Consider the following 21312-nt stretch of genomic DNA (forward strand, 5'->3'; position numbering starts at 1 on the left):
TCATCAACCTAAAACTTACTATATCCCCCAAACTTAGAAGTTTACATTTTTAAAAAATTTTTGTCTCAAGATGTGCAAAAATAAAAAATTCCACATCATGTCTGCCTCTGGAATGGATTGCTTTCAATAATACTGCCTTGGAAATGCTCATTAAAATGAGTTCAACACATAAGCACTGTATCAAAAAGTTCACCCTACCCCTCAGGTAGGAGCCTGGTGTTAATATCTACAAAGAGACCCAGATGAAAGGGGTCTCTGTGGATTAAAAAGTCCATTATTGAGAGGAGTGATCATTTTCCTCTGGACTTCTGCCCATCTCTAATCTGATTTATAATGCCTTCCAGAGGTCACCTTACTAGCCTAAGTCTGCAGCCAGGTTGATGTAGCTTGGAGTGGCGAAGCTCAGATAAATTCTTTATCCTCCAGCCAAAAAACTCTAGGGTCAATGGACAATCGCTATTGGGTCAACGGACTGGGTTTCCTCTGAGGCATCCACCTGGCTGGCAGCCTGAAAGACGTTCTCCTTCCTAAAGTGAGCAAGGTCTTCTGTTGCTGCACAGCCAGGGTACAGCACTGAGCACGTGCACACCCACGGGAACCCTAGAGCTTCCACCTGGGTCACTGCCTGGTACTCACCTCTGCTGTGCTACCCACAAAGAGAAGAGGCTGGAGAAGGGAGGTGGGGAGAGATGGAAGAGCGAGATGGTCTTAAATCTGATCGCTCAGAGAATCTCGATAATATCTTAAGACAAAGAAAACACACTGTTGCTTAATCTGCTTTTAATATAAGTGGTAGATCACCACCCAGGAAAGATCCCTCTGACCTGGGACGTTGATGCCTCATATGCCAAAATCTTCATGTGACTTTTAAGGAAATGGCTGAGGCCTTCCAGAGAAGCGGTGAACTCTGTACATCTATTTCCAGCAACAGTAGACAGTGTGTGCAGCCTCCAGGCTCTGGACTGGGACCAGGAATCCGAGGACTGGTTCACTATAGTCACCTATTCTGCAGAGGTTTAAAGAGAGCTCACAGTATGTCCACATTCAGATGGCATCTTTGTCCAAAGAATGTGACTCAGAGAACATCATCGGAAGGTCGCCTGGGAAGATTGTGTCAACAATTTAATATCCAAGGCTCTTGAGCTCCGCGTTTGTTTTCCACCCATTGGCCCAAAATGACCTGTCAAACAGAGGCAGACGGTTCATCTTCTCATTGAAGCCCTCCCTGAATACCCTATGTAACACCACATTCTGTCCCTCTCCTGGCGTTCCTGCGCCCCTATACCTTCTGTGCTCTCTATTCATATCCTTAACATCTTCTAACTGCCCGCATAATTTGCTTATCATGGCTACTGTTCATTATCTGTCTTCTCTCACTGGAATGTCGGCTCCATGAGGGCAGAACTCTTTGTCCTGTCCATTGCATCCGCAGTTCTTAGAACAGAAGAAGCTGGCCCATAGTAGGCATCTTATAAATATTTGTTCAGTTGGAAACAAATGGGTGGGGTTTCCTAAGCTCAGGGTTCCTCAGCAGTGACACAAACCCCCTGAGTGCGCAAGGGCCACCTAGCTGCTCTGCATCACCCATGGGCCTGGGGGCGCAGGGGGGCCGATGGGAACGTGGCACTCATGCCGACTGCTGGGCCATGAGTAACATCATGCTGAGTTTCTGCCAGCATCCACGGAACCCTGGAGGCCAACCCATTACCCTTCGAGTATGGTAAAAATCTGAGCCCCTCTACTGCTCTTGACAGTAATTAGACCTGGCAGCACCAGCCCCTCCTCCACCCTCTGGCAGGACTAGTTACAGCTTAGACTTCTGGGTGTGATCCACTTACAATCTTTTACAGTTTGATGGGGATTTTTTTCTTTCCTCTTCTCAATCTCTCACTTTTCAGAAAGAACGAGAAAAAACTTGGGAAAAGTCACTTTGAGCACATGGCAAGGGGTACATGTTTCATCTCCCAAGACAAGCTTGGCAAAGCCAGAAAGCTCTTTGTGTCCCAGAAACTTCAAACCAGCTATAGGGAGAAAAGGCAATGTTTATCCTTTCTGGCATCATGCCTCCCCAGAGGGGCTGTGCTCTGCCTCAAAGAGATAGCCCTTCCTCGGAGAAGAAAACAACTGGGATATACATTCATGTTTATGTCTGGGGAAGATACTGAGAAGGGTCCTGGAGGATAGCAGGGCCTGGGGCCAGACCAGCACTTGGGTGAGTACCGGGTCCACCCAGGCATCATGATCAGAGGGAAGATGGCATTTCCAACTGTGCTGTGTTCTGCTCTCAAAGAGTTAATTCAGCTTTTGCCTCAATCTCTCACCTTCTGAGGTTTCCCTAAGGGCACAGTGCCTCCCTAAATAGAGGGGACCTCCTCTTGCCACGCTATGGAGAAATACATTAGCAGTCTCTTTAAAAGACACTTCCTGTTTCTAGATATGAAATTATAAGTGTCTTATAAGGTGGTGACTTCTGAGCTGGGGAAGTGATGGTGCTGGGTGCTGACCCTGCATCCAGCCCCCAGGTAGGTGGAAAATGAGGATCCTTGCCCTGAACAAGAGTACAATTCTCTGTGCAACCATTGTGCCCACACTTGGCACCGCACACATCAGACACACCCATACGCCATGCCAACAACCTCCAGCATCTGTCTCCCCATCCAACGTGAGAGGTTGCTCTGCCATTGCCCAGGAAGGTGACCTGATGACAGTCTCAAGAGATGCACTCTGCTGGGACAAAGCCAAGGACAAGCCAAGTAAAGATGCATACATCTGAACCGATTGAATTTCAAGGAACTGTTAGCCCAACGCTGTACCTATTCCTCTGATGGCTTAGCCACCTGACAAGAGAACATTCCTGTCCCACTGAAACTACTTACCTTCCCTTTTAAACTCTTTCATGATCTTCAGTTTAGTGGATCTTAGTGAATGACGTTCAGCCCACTTATGAGGGAGTTAACCCTCACCATCAAGGTGCCTTTCTTTCCTTTAGGAGGAGTAGGAGTCTTTTGCATCAAGCCAAGCGTAATGAAGATGCTTCCAACAAGGGCTCCCAGAGCCCCCAGAAGGGGACATTCTTATGGCTCTGATCCAACTGGAAAACCCTCCAGAGTCCATCCATTTCAAAGACTGTTCTCAAGATGTGCTTGTCTGCTGGCCTGCCTCTTTTGCCTGTTCTGCCCACTATGGAAAATTGTGTTTGTTTAATTATGTCGAATCTTAGGAGGATTTGGCGTCAGCAAGGCATGTGGTGTAACAGCAAGAACACTGCACTGACAGGCTTGGCTCTGACACTGACCCTTCTGGGAACTCACCAGGAGATCATGTGCTTGGCCATCTGGTAGACCTGATTGGACCAGAAGATCCCTAAAACCCTTACGTTTCAACAAGGACATGATCCTTCTTGGTGTCAACCTCATTGGGTAAATATCTGAGCTCCTCGGAAGTGTGTGTGAGGGGTGAGGGCTGCATCTCATGCACTTTTTTGTACCCTTTTTTAGGCATCAGTGAAAAATGGTCAGTGTTTTTAAATGATGCTTGTGAAGTGAAGGTAGGTGTGCAGATGTGCCATAGAACACAAAAAAAGATGCTCTAAGTGTCCATGATCCCGGGGTACAAGACAGATTTAACCTTTTTAATAAACTCTTCAATTCGGCTAATTGTGTATTCGCTCTTTATCTTGGGTGGGGGGGAAGGTAAAGAAACAGCTCAGTTATTTGAAGGTTTCAGGTCATGGAGACGTCACTGCACGCTGCTTAAAATCTCAAATACTGGCGTTGAAAAGACCGACCTTCCCTCAGGCCCTTCTAAATAAAAACTTCTCTTGAGGTAGGCTCTTCCAAAACATCACATCCAGCAGATTTCTAGGTTTGTGTTAGTAACCCTTGTGAGAGTCAGCAGAAAAGTGATTTTTGTTGTTCTTGCTGTGCGGGGGAAAAGGCTGGTGACCTGTCCTTGGTGGGCATGGCACTCCGTCCCCTAGGCCACTGGTCCTCCATAACACCTGGGCCGACAGGTACATCGACCCGGCACTCATGCAGATGTGAGCTGGGGTGGAGCAGCTGAGGCTCCTACGAGGCCAGCAACTCTGATGCTAACCCAGCTCTGCATGGAGCAGGCTAACCCTTCAGGACCCCTTGCAAACCCCAACCCACTCCTCTCCTGCTCTCAGCAGGCAGACAAGCAAAGAAACGGAGCCCGTCGAGGAGGCGTGCCTTCCTTTTCCTGCGAGCACCCCAAACTCTTCCGAACCCACACCTTTCCTTACTCTTGCCCACCTCCCACCCACAGCTCACTCCCCCATCTGTACTCTGGATCCCAACCTCTCCACCTTTACAAGACCCTCACCCCCCCCACCCACTCATATTCCTTCTCATATTCACATGGAAATATACTCAAATCTTTCCCATGGAGAAAAAAGAAACCTCTCCTTCTGCTTCCACTCACTGTAGACACTGCCTCCTGCCCCCCTCCCCTCCCAGTGCAGCATCCTGAAGACGTGTGTCCTGTGCTCACACTGCTTCACCACCTTTTTCTCCCATCTACTCTTTCCCCTAAAGCTGCTCTCCTGGACGCCACAGATGACTTCCTTGTGGGTGGATCCCATGGTCCCTTGGCAGCTTTCATCCAGTCAACCTCTTCTGAAGCCTTTGGAGAAATTGTCTTCTTCCTGGTTTCTGGGTCTTTGGCTCTTCGGGCTAATTCTTCTCAATGTCATTGTCAAGGTCCTCATTCTCCAAAGCTCCTTTCAAATGTGTCTGTTCCCAGAGTTCCCACGCTCTCTTGTGCATTTCTTTGTCATCCTGGGCAGTTTTAGTATATCACCTGCCGTCTCAGCAGGAGCTCCCATCTGTGGTCGGCTGATTCGTAAATACGTGTCTCCAGCTGAACTTCTGCCCTGAGCATCCAGTCCACATCCAACAGCCTCCTGGACATCTCCGTTCAGCTGTCCCATGAGAACCTCAAGATCCACCTACAGGATACTGATGACCATGTGGCCTCACTGTTCCTGGCTCCCCTTCCTCTTGAACCCCTACTCCGATGCTTGGCTCCACTAGCCAACCCACTACACTCCTCTCCCCACGTTCGCTAATCCTGTCTCTTATTGACTCACACTTTGCCCTGTGCTTCCCAGTCTGTCCCTGCTCTGGTTCAGGGCCTCCTTCACATGAGTTGCTGCAGTGACTCCCCGAACTAGGTCTTGGGATCTCCAGTAGTGCACGCTCTCCAATCTTACTCTGTACACCAGGGCCGTATGAGTTTTCCTACCATGAATTTTTCATTGAATTACTTATTGCTTAATATCTTTCAATGATTTTCCATTTACAAAATGTACACTCTTCAATTAGCCATGTAAGATCATACATGATCTGGTTCCTGTCTAGATAGGCTAGACTACTCTGTCATCTCTATCAACACCACTTAATCACCTCTCTCCCTCTCTCCCTCTCTCTCTTTCTCTCTCTCTCCTCTCTCTCCTTCTCTGTGACACACACACACACATACTCTCTCTCTCTCTCTCAGTGTTTCTGCCAGTCTTCAATACTTGCATTGACTATTTTGCCCTCGTGACCTTGCACATGCCTGTTCCTCTACCTGGACCATTAAACGCCCAACTCCCTTATCTGAATAATCCTTGCCCATCTTTCTAAGCACAGCTCAGAGGTCACCTCCAATGGGGTAATTGTCCCTTTTCCTTTCTCACACCCTTAAGACCGGGAAAGAGACTTAGTTAGGCTCCATGACCCTGGAATTGCCCACCTTTGCCTCTGTCATGGCACTTACCACTCTGAATTATAAGGATTTGCTTAGGATCTGCCTGAACACAGAGACCAGGTCTGTAATACAAACACTATTTACACTTCACCCAGATCTCCTCGATCCCTTTTACTCAGTCCCCTGCCCCCATCTCCTGGCTTCAAGTGTCCAGACGTGTAACTCTTTGGAGGAAGAATTCCTTTTGGCTGCCAGAACTACTTTGTCCACAAGTGAAGGGACCAGGAAGTGCCTGGGAGTTTATGTCCTGTGGGCGAAGAGACCTTAGCCAGCCCCTGACTGGTGCAGGAGCATGGAATCCAAACCCCTTTGCCAAAGAGCAGGGGAACCACTCTGCAGGGCTGGACCTTATTGTCCAGTCTCCCTGAGAGGCAAGTCTAAGCCATGAACTTCGCCTGGAAAAGGGTAGCACTTGTGATCAGGATTAACATACATCATTCTGCCTTTTCTGCCCCAGTGCCATGGCTCAGGCAACATCTTAGAGCTCATGGAGTGACACATGTACCAACGTGGGGTCCCACATAACAAAATACTGTCTAGAGCCAAGGGACCCACTTATGGCAAAGGAAGTGTGACATTGGGCACCTGTTGATGGGATCTACTACTCTTGCTACATCCAGAAGTTACCGGAGAGCATGACAATTGCATCTTAAAGATGCAGCTAAAATGCTGGATTGGAGGTGACCCCCTGTGAGGCTGGGGTCCTGTGCTTCAGGACACAGCACGTATCTCAAACCAACAGCCATTATACGGTGCTAAGTCCCCAACGGTAAAATACGTGGATCCGGAAACCAAAGTGTGGAAGCAGGAGTGACCTCACTGACCCTCCACCCCCACTGACTCACAAGGAAACGTGTGATTTCATTCTTACAACTTTAGGTTGTGTGGATCTAGAGACCAGAGAGGAGATATTTCCACCAGGAGACACAGTAAAAGTCACATTAAACATCAAGCAAGCGCTGCTGCCCGGCCATTCTAGATTCTTTCTGACAGAAGATCAGCAGCTTGAAGGTATCACCATGCTGGCAGGAGTCACTGATCTTCATCATCCCGAGTTTCAACATAACAGGTGCAGAAGGGAGCATGTTAGGTGCCCAGGTGATTCCCTGGGGCATCTCTTGGTGCCCCGTGCCCATTCCTAACAGTGCATGAGCCTTAAACGGGATAGTAAACAAGGGCTCCATCTGTTCAGTGAAGGGAATCTAGAAAGGGGGTGCCGGAGGAAAGAGATGCTGAACATCGGGCACGGCCTGGGGACCAGCTGGTGCAGAACGAGCTACAGTTTTTCCCTCTCACTCTCCTTTTAGAGGGTTTTCCACAGAAATTGAAATCAACCACAATCTTGAAAAAGCCAGGAGAGGTTGGAGTGACCTCAATGTGAGTAGATAAAAGCAGGGAGAGGGCTGGACCATAGTGGGTCCTGGTGATGGTCCACCCAGCCCTGCAAATTTGACTCTTTCACATGCCCACCCTCCAGCCTCTGTGTGCCTTTCTTCTAAGGGCAGCACCTATAACTTTCTTCAATGGGCTGCTCTTGAGCTACTGGGATTGCATTTCCTACAAGCACAGAGAGCCCAAATGCCTGGGAGTTAGCATCTCCCTGAAGGGAGCTGAGCCAATGGCTGACAAGGGCAGGAGCTCTGTCACCTTCATATGAAGTAAGATCTGAGCTGCCATTTATGCTCCAAGACTCCACGTGGGATTGGTCTCGAGCTGGGATTTTGCCAGACGTCACATCCTTGCTTCTTCCCTCCTGCAACATTTCCTCTCCCACTCCCTTTCTGCTTTCTTCTGAGAGCATTTTAATAAGTCATCTGCATATAAATTCACATCTCATCTAATAGAAGGTCTTATTCTTCATTCTACCCCTATCCATATTCTAGCACCTGGTATGTATTAGATGTTCAATACATACTTGACAGTAAGAGTCGATATTGCAAATGTTAATTCCTTCTTTCTTATTCTCCTTATTAAGGAATATTATTATTCTCCTTATAAATTGTATTAAGATGTCTCTGGAGAGATGCTTATTGAAAGCGATCTGAATTTCTCAATGGATGGTGCAAGTAAATCTTGGCCAAAAGTAAATGAGAAACTGTAAGATTAAATCCTCTTGAAATGCAAAATGCTCTTCTGCACTCTCAAGGGGGCATGAGTCAGCCGACATGCAGTTGCTTATTAACCAAAGGGGAGGCAAATGGGAACCCGCATGAGAGCCCACCGACATTGCACCCAGCACACAGTTAGTGTCGCCTTGTTCCAGGTTGAGCCCTCCCTTTCAGGCCCTCTCCCAGATGAGGAACTGGCAGGATGCTGCCGGAACAGCACCCGGTGAAGGATATTTTCATCTGGATTGACAGGCTTGGGAAAGAGGTAAATCGGTCCACGCTTTGAAGCCAAGAAGAGGAGAGTCATTCCGTTTCTTCATCAGGGTTGGGCTCAGCTAGGAAGCATCCGTATTTAGCACTATCTTTGATGGCAAAAATCCTTTCCAGGTTTCTAACCTAATGAGGATTAACATGTGGACCAGCAGCAAGGGCTTTCAAAGATAGAAGACAAGATATTTATAGGTCGTACAAGACACATGGAACCGTTGACACCATTTCCCGAAATTTGAGCCTGGCTTCCTTTTAAGGCTCCTTTGTGACACCCCACTTTGTGGCTGATTCATCCTCCCAGCTCCCTGCTAAGAAGAGCCCACTGTTTTTAACACCCGGGGCCAGGGATTTTTGACTTGTGCTGAGCACAGTATTTCAAAAGAGGGTCAGGAAAAGACGACATTTCATACAAAGCTAGTCCTTGGACCAAAAATAATAACTATTGGAGACTGTGCTTCATTAAAACCTGCCTCATTATACAGATGGAGACCACTCTGCCACCATGAACAGACACCACACCCAGGGCTTTTCATCAAGCAGGTAATCTTGGGATGTAATGGAACAGCTCCGAAAGGACTGACTTACTTTTTTCAATCATTCCAAAAATTTTTTGCAGCGACTTACCCAGGTGCACTCATCCTTCAGGAAAATAAAACAAAGCAGTTAAGAGTGTGAAACCTGGAGGCCAGATTACTGGGTTCATATCTAGGCTGCTCCATGGGTAAGCTTGTGACCTTGCACAAGTTACTTCCCATGTCTGGACTTCCTTATCTGTAAAGCATGGGAAATAATAGTAACTCCTTCCAGGGAGGTTGTGAGTGTGCAATGAGTTAATGCCTCTGAAAGGTTTAGAACAGTGCCTGCTACTTGATAGGTTCTCAATCAATTGTAGCAGCTGTGATTAGCTTTTCCTTTTAACCCACTTATTTAAGACCATGTGGGCTGAGCAACACGTGTCAATGGAGAATGTTCCAACAAACATCCCACTCAATCATCCCAAGCATTGTTTCAACAGTTGGGCTGAAAAGGGTCCTTCTGTTATATTTGTGTATGGGTCTAAGGCAACACTCCCAGGGAACTTTTGATTGGATGCATGTCCATGGTACTGGAATCAATTCCTAACCCAACAGCATGTATGTGAGTGTGTTTAATCATGTTTAAATGTTTAAACATACAGTTCCTTTTCAATTTCATATCATGTTTTCTGCTTCGTTGAACCAGTTTGGTTTATAAACTTAATTATATTAACATATATTAAAGAAGAAGGTGGAAGGAGGGGTGGGGGAGAGGAAGGGGAGAGAGCAGAGGTACTAATTAAAACCACTTCTTAAATAATTTCTACCAAAAATGTGTAACTGTTTAACCAACAAAGACCTACTCTGTAGCACAGAGAACTATACTCAATATATTATAATAACCTATAAGGGAAAAGAATCTGAAAAAGAATATATATATACATACATATATATATGCGTGTGTGTGTGTGTGTGTATATATATATATATATATATCTGAATCACTTTGCTGTACACCTGAAACTAACACAACTTTGTAAATCAACTATATTTCAATAATTTTTTTTTAATTTTCAAAGTCAAAAAAATAGAAAAAAATGTATAGAAGTCAGCATTTATAGCTTAAACTTTGAAACAGTTCCATTATCAGTCTAAAAGAAGAATGTTTAAACATTTTAAATAGTCACTAATATCATGTAGCTACATTGTCTCATTTATTTCTTATTTATTAGATTGAATAAAAGTAATAAAAGCAAGTTCTTGTTTCACAAATGTTATATCTTTTTTTAATAGCCAAATTATATTAACACCTGAGTAAATAAAGGAGACAGTCCGTTTGGACCTGGAGGTGTAGGGAGCTGTAACATAAAGGATGCCCTCTTGGAAGACCTCCTTTCTATGGTCTCTACCGAGTCCTGCTGATCCAATTTTTCCCATCCTTCAACAGTTAGACAGGATTTACCCAGCTTCTAAATTCCACAGAGAGTTTCACTAATATAATCTTTAACAGAACTTTATGAAATTGACAAGAGACTTCACTGGAATTGAACCCATTCCCTTGGATGAAAACATGCAGCCAATTGCTCATGTCCAGCAAGTTTGAAAATTTACATATTGTAGCAGACAGACCCTTAAGGGAACCCCAATGATCCATACCCCACCCCCAATATTCACGCCTTTATGTAACCCCTTTCCTTGGAGGGTGGACAGCACCTGTGACTTTCTTCACAAATGGAATGTGACAAAGGTGGCGGTTTGTCACTCCCATGATGACGTGACATAAGACTTCAGCTGGCTAGCAGCCTCACTCACTCGCTCGCTGCTGGTCTTGGAGAAGGGACGCGCCGTGTTGTGAACTGTGCCTGGGGAAGGCCACGTGGCAGGGACCTGTGGGAGCCCCGACGAGCTGTGAGCCTCTCCAGGCAACAGTTAACCCTCTGCCTTACAACTAGGAGAAGTGAGTCCTGCCGGCAACCTGTGCAAACTTGGAAGTGGATTGTTATCCCATGGAGTATTCAGATGAGAGCTCAGCCCCAGTCAATACCTTCACTGCAGCCTGGTGAGAACCCAAAGCAGAAACCCCAGCTACAACAAACCCAAAACCCTGACTCACTGAAACTGTGAGGTCATAAACACATACTATTCTCAGCAGCTAAGTGTGGGGTCACTTGTTATGCGACGATAGGTTACTCATACACATATTAAGAAGCCTCAGATGTGTAAAGATGTGGCCATTCTCTCTTCTGTAACTGAACTCAGCCTCCATTTCAACTGATGACCAAAAATAAAAACTCAGTTCAAGGAAATGGATCGCTTCCAGTTTAGAAGTCAGTTCAAGGAAATGGATCGCTTCCAGTTTAGAACTCAATTCAAGGAAATGGATCGCTTCCAGTTTAGAACTCAGTTCGAGGAAATGGATCGCTTCCAGTTTAGAACTCAATTCGAGGAAATGGATCGCTTCCAGTTTAGAACTCAGTTCGAGGAAATGGATCGCTTCCAGTTTAGAACTCAATTCGAGGAAATGGATCGCTTCCAGTTTAGAACTCAATTCGAGGAAATGGATCGCTTCCAGTTTAGAACTCAATTCAAGGAAATGGATCGCTTCCAGTTCAGAACTCAGTTCAAGGAAATGGATCGCTTCCAGTTTAGAACTCAATTCAAGGAAATGGATCGCTTCCAGTTTAGAACTCAATTCAAGGAAATGGATCGCTTCCAGTTTAGAACTCAGTTCAAGGAAATGGATCGCTTCCAGTTTAGAACTCAGTTCAAGGAAATGGATCGCTTCCAGTTTAGAACTCAATTCGAGGAAATGGATCACTTCCAGTTTAGAACTCAATTCAAGGAAATGGATCGCTTCCAGTTTAGAACTCAATTCAAGGAAATGGATCGCTTCCAGTTTAGAACTCAGCCTATTGGCGGTGAGGAGTTATCCAAATGGAGGATTCCCTCCTGTCCCTTCTCTTCTCCCTGTCTTGGTGACAATCGAAGTTCTTGGAAAGGGTGTGGTGCTCTAAGAAGCATGCACTTGGTTCAGGACAAGCTGCCTGGGGTGAGGGCTGGCCTCCAGCTCTTGCTGCTGTCTCCATCTGCATGAAACGGCCCTCGTGGCCTTTGAGTGGCCTATGCTGGTAATCACGGCTAAGGTCTGTGGTTCCTGCCACTGTGGCTATGTCCCACTGTTCCGACCTTCTGGGCACTCTGGTCCACCTGTGTGGGACCTGGAGCCTGCCTTGGGACCTGTCTGGCTAAACACCTCCATCACCTTTAGGTTATTGGCTACTCCAGGGCCATGTATTCTGACCCCATCTTAAGAGACATGCAATGTTCTCAGATCATGCTTATGGGGTTCCTCAAACTTCTGCATGATTCTTGCCTCCTTAGAGTTTTAGCTCCGAAAGGAAACAGAATGTGGGGTGGAGAATCCAGACACCTACCAACAGGTCTGTTCTAACCTCATTGCCTCCTAAGCCCCTTGCTTGTTGAGTCCTTCTTTCCCTTTGTAAGCAGTTGAAAAGCTGCCCTTGCATTATATTCTGTGTCTTCTCCAGAACCCTCGCTTATTTTATATACTTTGTACTCAGCCCACTAAGTTTTCTCACCAAAACTCACAAATCCTTCTGTCCCTCACCAGAGCCCAGCTCTTGTAAATCAAAAACCCCTTGGTTCTTAGACTTATCTTTATAGTGGCTTTTGAAAGCCAGTTTTGGAACTCAAAGCCAAGAATATGGCCTTTGTTTAGGACATTATCATTCCTTCCCTTGAGATCTGGGAGACTGAAAGCTGCCTGAGAAGATAGGAGGAAACCAAGGGAAAATATAAAGAAGATCATTTGCCCCAATGGCCAATAATGCACTATGAGGATGTAGTGAGCAGATTATGTTCCCTCCAAAAATATGTTGAAGTCCAGTCCTGGTACCTATGAATGTGACCTTATTTCACGATAGACTTTTTGCAGCTGCAGTCAAATTAAGATGAAGTCATATTCGATTAGGGTGGGCCCTGCTCCAATTTGACTGTCATCCTTGCAAGAGAAAAGACAACATACACACAGGACAAACAGCCATGTGGGGTGACGCGTCTACAAGCCAAGGAACACCAAGGATTACCAGCATCATCAGAAACTAGGCAAAGACAAAGAGCAGATTCTCTCCTAGAGCCTTCAGAGGGAGCATGGCCCTGCTAACAACTTATTTTCAAACTTCTGACCTCCAGAACTATGAGAGAATAAGGTTCTGTTGTTTAAAGCCACCCAGTTAGTATAACTTGTCCTGGCAGCCCTAGGATGCTAATGCAGACAGCTAGACAGGGACTGGTTACTGCCATGAAATGACAGCCCACTCCACCTCTCTTCCAAAATCCATGAGTGTATCAGTTATTATCCTTCAGATGCAAGTGGGTGAACACCAAACCAGTCCTGATTTAAGCAAGAGATTTCGTTGGCTCAAGCGAAATTCGGGGGATGGATTTGATCAGTCTCAGGAGCAGCTGGATCCAGGTGCTCAGTGTTACTGTCACCCTGCAGCTTCCTGTCTTGTCCTTCATCCTTCCAAAGTCAACCTTTCCACTTGGGCTATTGATCCCACCCTTTTGTGTCTTCTTTGCTGTTGTTTCCCAACAACCATCCTTCCTCTTTCTCTGTTCAGCCAATCAATCAACCATGTAACCAATTTTTATCCCGAAAACTCATTTAGACGGAGCAGTGTTGCACAATGGTTAGGAGCACAGATTATTGGCCATTCTGCCTCATTAGCTCTGTGTTCTTGACCAAGTTATTAACCTCTCTGTGCCTCACTTGTAAATGGAGATAATAAAAATACCTCACAATGTTGCTTTGAAAATAAAGTTGAAAAACACTTAGTAAACACAATTCAGTGAGTTAATATACATTAAAGGTGGTGAGCAGGGCCTGACACATAATAAATGCCATATTTGTGCCCCTGTTTGTAGAAGTAGTGGCATATTATGCAAAGCCTTTTTAAATTAATAGTAAAACATTTCAAAGCAAGCCTGTGGCGTAGAGCTGCCATCCCCAGAAGTTATACAAAATGAAGAAAAGGAGGCTCACAGAGGTTTAGTATCTTGTCCAAGATCACCAAGTTAGCAAGGAGTGTGGCCAAGATTCCAAAATAATTTTTCCACTTCCAAGTGTGGAGATTTGTCACCACACATCCCATCTCTTTCTTTACTTTGGCTGTTTCTCCTCGGTCAACGAAAATACCCAAGTCTTCCTTGTCCTAAAAAATATTTTCCCCACCACCCTGCTGGGAACTTCTTGTCCCCTGCAGGCCCTAAAGCTTCCATCATCTGTCTTCTCTTGTATTTACTAGGATCTCACAGAAGTAAGAGGCTGACACTCAACACTCCATAGTTCCAATACTTCCTTACATCATAACCCTATACAACCTTGCATTCTTTCTGGCATCCTCCCAAAAATGATCTTTTGAAGGTCAGCAAACAGTCCTTGACGGTCAAATGGGATGGCCTTCCTAAGGCCCAGCCTTCCTGACTGCTCTGTAGAGGGGGGTCTGTTATCCATCTACTCTCCCTTTGAATCCACTCCCCATCTTGGCTCCCCCAGTGTCTTGGTCTGCGCAGGCTGCCATAGCAAAATATCACACACTGGGAGGCTTGAACCATAGTTCTCACAGCTCTGGGGGCTGGGGAGTCCCAGATCAAGGTGCCCATAGATGCAGTTCTTGGCGAGGCCCCTCTTCCTGGCTTGTGGATGGCATCCTTCTTGCTGTGTCATCACATGGGCTTTCCTGGTGAGTGTACACAGCCTGGAGTCTGGTTTCTCTCCTTCTCCCCCTTCCCCTTTCCCTTTTCCTCCTCTCCTCCTCCTTTTTCTTCTCCTTCTTCCCCTCCTCCAGTGTTGCTAACCCATCATGGGGGCTTCGACCCCATGACCTCATCTAAACTGTATCACCTCCCAAAGTCCATCATAGTGGGAGTAAGGGCTTCAACATATGAATTTGGGGGAACAGGGACCTTCAGGCCATAACACTAGGCTCTGATCCCCTCTCATCCACCATCTGGGATTTTGAAAGGTTTTGTGATGTGTGTACCCTCTGTCCCTCACCAGCTCCACGGCCATCTCCAGTTGGAACCAGAGGTTGCCATTTCTCCAAAGTCATCAGGTCAGTTGGAAAGAAATAAGAAAGAGGTCAGGCTCTTAATATCCAAGGGTTTTCTTTTTCCTTTTTAAAGCTATAGCCCAAGGAAAAGATAATAAAGTTTTTTAAAATACTGCTTCTCTTAAGAGGGAAAAATACTCTTTTTAGACCAGAAGAGAAAGAGGAAAAGAAAAAGAATTAACTGCACGCAAGGTCTCTGAGAACAAGCCAAGAATCCAGCGCAACACAAGCCCCAAGAAGAGGAAGCAAGGAAATCTCTGATACGTTTGAGGACCCAAGAGTCGAGGAGACCCAGGCAGCAGGGCACCAAGATGGGTGGGAGCAGGCATCTGCACGGGATGCTGAGGCCAAAGGCACAAGGTAGGCTCACAGAGAGCCCAACCCCTGATGGAACACAGAGGGACCAGACGTAGTGCAGGCAGTGAGGGAAGAGGGGTCGCCATCCCGAGGGAGAGTCACGGGCCCCACTGGCACACGCACCCTGCAGGGGAAGCCACCGCCTGCAGATGCCCGATACCCGCCCCCTGTCAAATCACCACCATGCTAGTCTCTAGAGGGCATGTGTTCCCTTCTGAAGAGGAAGGGAAAAGGAAAGGAAGCTGAGTATTCATCGTGTTTATGTTGAATTAGAAGGACAACATTTCTGCTCCTTGCAGAAAGGGGCCTCCAGGGAGGAAATAAGTTCCAAGGCCCATGCGTTGACCCATGAAGTTCCGGAAGCTGGTTAAACAGTCCCTGCAGGGCATGGCCTTTGTGTCTGGGGCTGACTCCTAAGGTCCACAAGGAGGCAGCGGGGAAGGAAGGGTGTGTACCAGACTGGGGAGAGCCAGGATGGTGGGTCCACAAGTCGGGGCAGGAGTCCACGGGACTGTTAGAACATGGATGCCTCACCTCGTCGTGGAGGTAAGCATCCCTACCTCAGGGTTATGGGGATGGCCCAGCTCCCAGCACCCGACACTGGTCCAGTGGGACGACAGCAGCCTATTTGTCACATCCACTCACGGCCCCCGGGGGAGGGGGGCACACACGCCATGCAGGGCCACATGGGGTTACACTTGGGGACAAAGCGAACATCCAGGGCTGCGGGAAGGGGCTTTGGAGTGTCAGGGGGGGAGTTCCCACAGGAGAATATGGTCAGCCTCTTTGAATAAATCTGCAGGCTGGCAGAGAACTGAAGCCTGCCACCAGCCCTAAGCAGGCCCTGGGACTGTCCCCATGATGGGACAGTGGTTTCGCCAGGGGACTTTGTCGGCAGGAACAGCATGGGGAGGGGAACTTGTAATTGGCCCGTCAGAGGCCCGCCTGTGTTTCCCAGGTGTGAGGGCACGCATCATTTAGGCCTTACACCAATCTCTTGCACCTCTGGGCCTCCTACTTCAATGACCGGCACGGGGATATCTTGCAGGAGAAGCTGGCATTCTTTGTAATGGAGCTAAGCCTGCCCCACCCAGGAGTCAGCGAGGCAGAGCCTGCATTTGGGGGAGCCACCCAGCTGAGCCCCTCAGACCAGCCACCATAGATGAGAACAATGAACACAGCAGCGACGGAGCCTGGACCCCGTGCATTGACCTCCCAAGGGCTGAAGGATGTGGCTGCTGCTTCTCCATCACCTGCAAAATCTGCAAATGCCCTGTGGCCCATCCTACCCAGACCCTATGCGGGGCAGGGCGGGGGAAGGGGGGAATTCTGGAAATGTAGTTTCAGCTTGGCTAAGTCCACTGGTGAGACCACTGCAGCAGCCCCACTTCCTTTCACGCCCAGAGCAAGTTTCATTCCCTCCAGCGGAAATGCTTTCCTGATCATCTCGGCTGAAAATGCTCCCTTTCTCCGCTGAACTCCCCAAACACCCGACCCTTCTCTAGCAGCGCTGTTCATTTTGTGCTGGATAACTATTGTCATTACTTTTCAGCTCCCCTAATAATGATAGTTAAGCCGCTGTTGCCAGGTGTTGCCCTATGTCACCTCTAATCCTCCCAGTGGCCCTGAAAGCAAGCATGGGCATCCCCATTTTTCAGGTGAAGAAGCACGACTCAGGGAAGGTGAGAAACTCGCCTTAGGTGGGGTAAGAGAAGGTGGCCGCTATGCTGAGAATCAAATCCAGGCGGCTCTGATTCTGCCCCCAGGCTCCTAACCCAACTCTCAGCCACCTGAGGGGCAGGACTGTGCTTTATCTGCGTGACTCCCGTGGCAACTAGCTCTGTAGCTTGCACAGGATAAGAATGCCCTTTGGGTCCATGCAAATCCTTTTCCTGTGTGTGAAGCAAAGCACCCATTTTTATAGGGACCAGAACTGCAATTGGCAAATCCTCACAACGCGGTGCGGCCATTATTGGTGGACCCTCCCTACTTATGTGGCCTCAAACTATCCTGATGAGGTTTCCCTTGTGTTGGGTCTGGGCCCCCCAGCAAGCCTCAGTTTCCTGGCACCCTGTTCTGTGCACACATCCCCTCGTTGGAGGCACTCACCGGCCCCCGAGGAAGGTGTTAGTACCCCCATTTTACGTGGAAGGAAACTGAGGCTTGCAGACAGTCGCTTGCCCAAGGGCAGAGATGCTAAGCCCAGAAGGTGAGACTTCAGGCAGCCGGAACTCCCTATCTCCCTCCCGGGGCTGCTCTGGTTCCTGATTCCTATCCCAGGTGGGAGGGAGCTTCACTCCACACCACCCACCAAGTTCCAACTTGCTTCTTGTCAGCCTTCTCTCCTCCAGGCACCTTGGCTTCCACCTTCCACGGCCGCCAACGCTGTCTTCTCTAGTCTCAGCCTCCTCTCATTTCTGTCCCTTCTTGCTCACCAGCCATCCCTGCAGGAGGCCATCGTCTGCATGAATAAGAGGTGACCATTCTCCCAACGGGGTGATGCTCCCAACCAACCCCTTGGACAGCAATCTCCCTCCACTCTTTCCTTCACATTCCCAAAAAACCCATCCTCCTGAAACTGTAATATGATCGAATAACTCCTCCGCTCACATCCTCGGTGTCTTCCCAGTGCCCCTGAACGTGGCCTTCGAGGCCCTCTGCTTGGGCTCAGCTCCCCACCCCACCTTGTGTCAGTGGCTCCAGAGCTTTCCACACTCCTCCATGCCCCAGGGCTTTTGCTCAGGCTCATCCCTTCATCGAGAACACTTTGCTACGTTCTTCTCTTACCCAGCCTTCAGAATTCCCTTCAGGTGTCACCCGCTGAGCCTACAGCTGGGAAGATGCTCCCAGATACCCTGGGAAACCCCCTCAAGGCCACGATCACCCTGACCTCTCGTGATCTGTCCATTTGTCTGCTCCTCCCACCAGGCTGTGAGCTTCTAGGACCAAGGGGCTCATCCTTTCACCTTGGAAGCCCAGCCAGCCTCGTTCAGTGCTTGGTGCAGAGTAGGGTCTCAGCAAAGGTTTGTGGGATAAAAATAACAATAAAACAGCTGTGGCAGATTGAGTCCTTATTGTGTCAGGCACCTAGAAAGCCTTTCCTAGGCACGATCTCATGGTCCTCCTGACAACCCTATGAGAACAGCAATCTTTCTTTTACAGATGCTGAAATGGAGGCACAGAGAGCTCTAGTAACTTCTCCAACACTCTAAGTGGCTGAAGTAAGGGTTGTGTTTCCACGGCCTGGAGTCCTGGCCACCACAGTGTTTCCCTCAGTGCAAGGTCTGATCAGCCACCCGAGACCTTTGGCAGATGGGCAACTGTGCTCTCAGGGAAAAGCAAGTGTTAAAGGACCTAAAATAAGCTGCCCTATGGGCTCTTTGAAGACAGCAGGGTGTCATCTAATGAGGTAGATTTTTCGGGATATGAATTATAGACATTAGCCAGCTAGGTTTGGGTTTAGTGATGAGCTCATGGGGGTCTTTTCAGCCTTGAAGAACATCAACAGCTTAATGAACAAGAAAAAGCAGTGTGTATTTAACAGAGCCCGGGGTTGATAGAAAGGATATCCAGGCCAATTTTATTGAGGAAGGAATAGATGACCAAAGGTTTCCCAGAAGCAGGGCTGATGTGCTCTGGGAACACTGCCCCCTCCTCGCTTTGGAGGCTGCATGACTGTTTGGGGTACCAGCTCCCCACTGCAGGAGAGGTGGTTCACAGACACATCCTTGGGAGTCAATAAAGTCTTTTTCGTTGTTCCTATTTTCCTGAAAGATTTAAAGGTTTATTATTAGAAGGAAAACAAATTTGACACTGTAAACAATTTCAAGACTCTCCTATGAAAAGGAAAGTTCTCTCACGGTAGTAAGTGATGGCTATTTTTAATGAAAGTTTCACTGCTAATGTTTCATGACCTTCAAGTTGATATTTTCAGCTGAAGGATGCTTTGGGGTTGAGGCCCAAATGAGCAATTTGTGGAAGACGTAGACTTGTTTTGTCCAAATACCTCCTGTGTAATAGGGATTTTTTAATGTGTTTACTTTTTTTTTCCTTTTTACCTTGGGTCTTGGATTGATTAAGCTCTTTCAAAGGCTGGCAAGCCCTCTGTTTCTTCCTCTAACTACTCAGAACTCTTTGTTCTCCACATTCGAGGTACCACCATCACTTCCCACACCAGATCCATCACAGAGGTGGAGCTCATGTTATCTTGGGTACCATGAGAGGTCACTGGGATGCTGCATCCTCCCTGTTCCTTCCTGCAGACTCAAGTCAGGAGTATGTATAAGTTCACAGATGTCAACAAGGATGCCTTCACGGAAACCTTATGAAATACTCTCAGAAAATTAGTAATAATAAAAAAGAATCCAGTTAATGGTACATGTGAAAATATTGCATGTGCCAATGTCAGGTTTTCTTATAATCAGCATCAATATTTTGAAAAGTGCATATCTTGAGATGCAGCAAGAAAATGTTAGGGTTTGTTGTACAAATGTAAGTGACCATAAGTGATTTAAGCAAGTGGGCACTAAACCATGAAACAGTAACAGCCGACCTCGTCCCTTCCCCCACTCTGGGTGCTGCAGGCCGGGGACCTTCGATGATTTAGCACCCACATCCCTCTCTATGGATACCCAATGATGGGTGACCTTGTGAAGACACTGTGAGATCAGATGAGTTGACCAAAGTCATACCCACGAATAAGCTAGCTACCCAGCAGAGATTGGAACCCATGTCTGGCTGACTCTAGTTTTTGCTTTGGTCTGCTCCAAAGCCAGAGTGGATTATAGAATCCATCAACTGAAATGATAAGGAGAAAACAAGAGCCAGTCCTGGGAAGAAGCAGACAAGAACTGCAGCCGGTTATGTGGAATCTGCACTGGTGGCGATGGGGGAGAGAAAACCCCACTCTTAGTCACTTTGGGGACCTCTGCCTTATCCCAGATGAGAGTGGAAGTCTAATTCATGAACGCTGTATTTTAAAGTCAGTACCTTGAGCAATAACTCCTGAATGGATGAGGGCTTTGCTGTCTTTGTTTTTAATCAGCCCGAACACAGGTAGTTGTCCATCTGATGTAGTTCAGTGAAGGGCCAGAAAGAGCAGCAGAGACGCCACAGAACCAGATGAGGGGAAAGGAGAGAGTCGCGCAAGGATGGGACAGAGACGGAGTCACTCAGGTTTTCCCAACATTTAGAGGAGAGCTGATTCATGCTCAGTACCAGAACCAGACTGTTATGATCACATAGGGGTTCTGAGTTTTATGTGCACGTTACAGCTAATGTTTCCTGCTTATTAAACTCTGTACACATTTTCCATAGTGTGGTTTTGGTCTTTCTCAGCCATTTCCTTGGACGTCTCCATGAGACACTGTTGAAAGATCGTTTCCAAGAAGACTAAGGGAGTTGCAGGACAGGACACCCCGGCTACCATGTGCAGATTCTGGGCCCCAGAATATGTAGGTCAGGGAACTCTCCCCTACTGGCGCATTTGAAGGGAGCCTACCCTTGGTTGAATCTGCCAAAGGTCATACATTTGTCCATAAAATGAAATGAAAGAAATAGAGGTATCCATCAATCATGGATCTCTTCAAATACATCAAAGTTTGCCCGATAAAAAAGGATTCAAGGAAATGCCTGAATAATCTAAGCTTCTAAAACTAGTTTGGGCTGCTGCTCCTTTCAATCAATCAAGAAATATTTTTAAATACCTATTAAAGTTTTAGCATTTTCTAGTCAATTAAAAGGAGAATATAAGTCTTAGCTGATGTGATTCTCACCTTCAAATATTTTACCATCTGGTTCAAGAAACAAAACCAATACAGTTGACAGACCACATAGGACAAAACAGATTAAACTTAGTGCCAAACTGAGTATCCAGAAAGAAGGACAATAAAGTCAGCCTAATCATGGGAGGCTTAAGGAGGTGGTTATCTCTGTCTTAGAAGGAGAAAAGATGGAGAGTGCAAAGAGAAGGTGTATGAAGGGAAAGAATTAGACGAGAGAGGAATGGGGTATGTGTAACGTTTTCTCAGCATTATTTTTTTTTAACAGAGACATGTTCATATTTTATTAGTTTTATACAGGTGGCGGAAGCAACGAAAATCAAAACAATGGTACAACAAATTATTCAAAAGGAATATTCATCAAACAACATTACTG

This window comes from Delphinapterus leucas, chromosome 4 (genome assembly GCF_059928025.1).
Source record: "Delphinapterus leucas isolate spDelLeu-1000000601 "Yukka" chromosome 4, BTC_Dleu_Yukka2, whole genome shotgun sequence".
Lineage (NCBI taxonomy): Eukaryota > Metazoa > Chordata > Mammalia > Artiodactyla > Monodontidae > Delphinapterus > Delphinapterus leucas.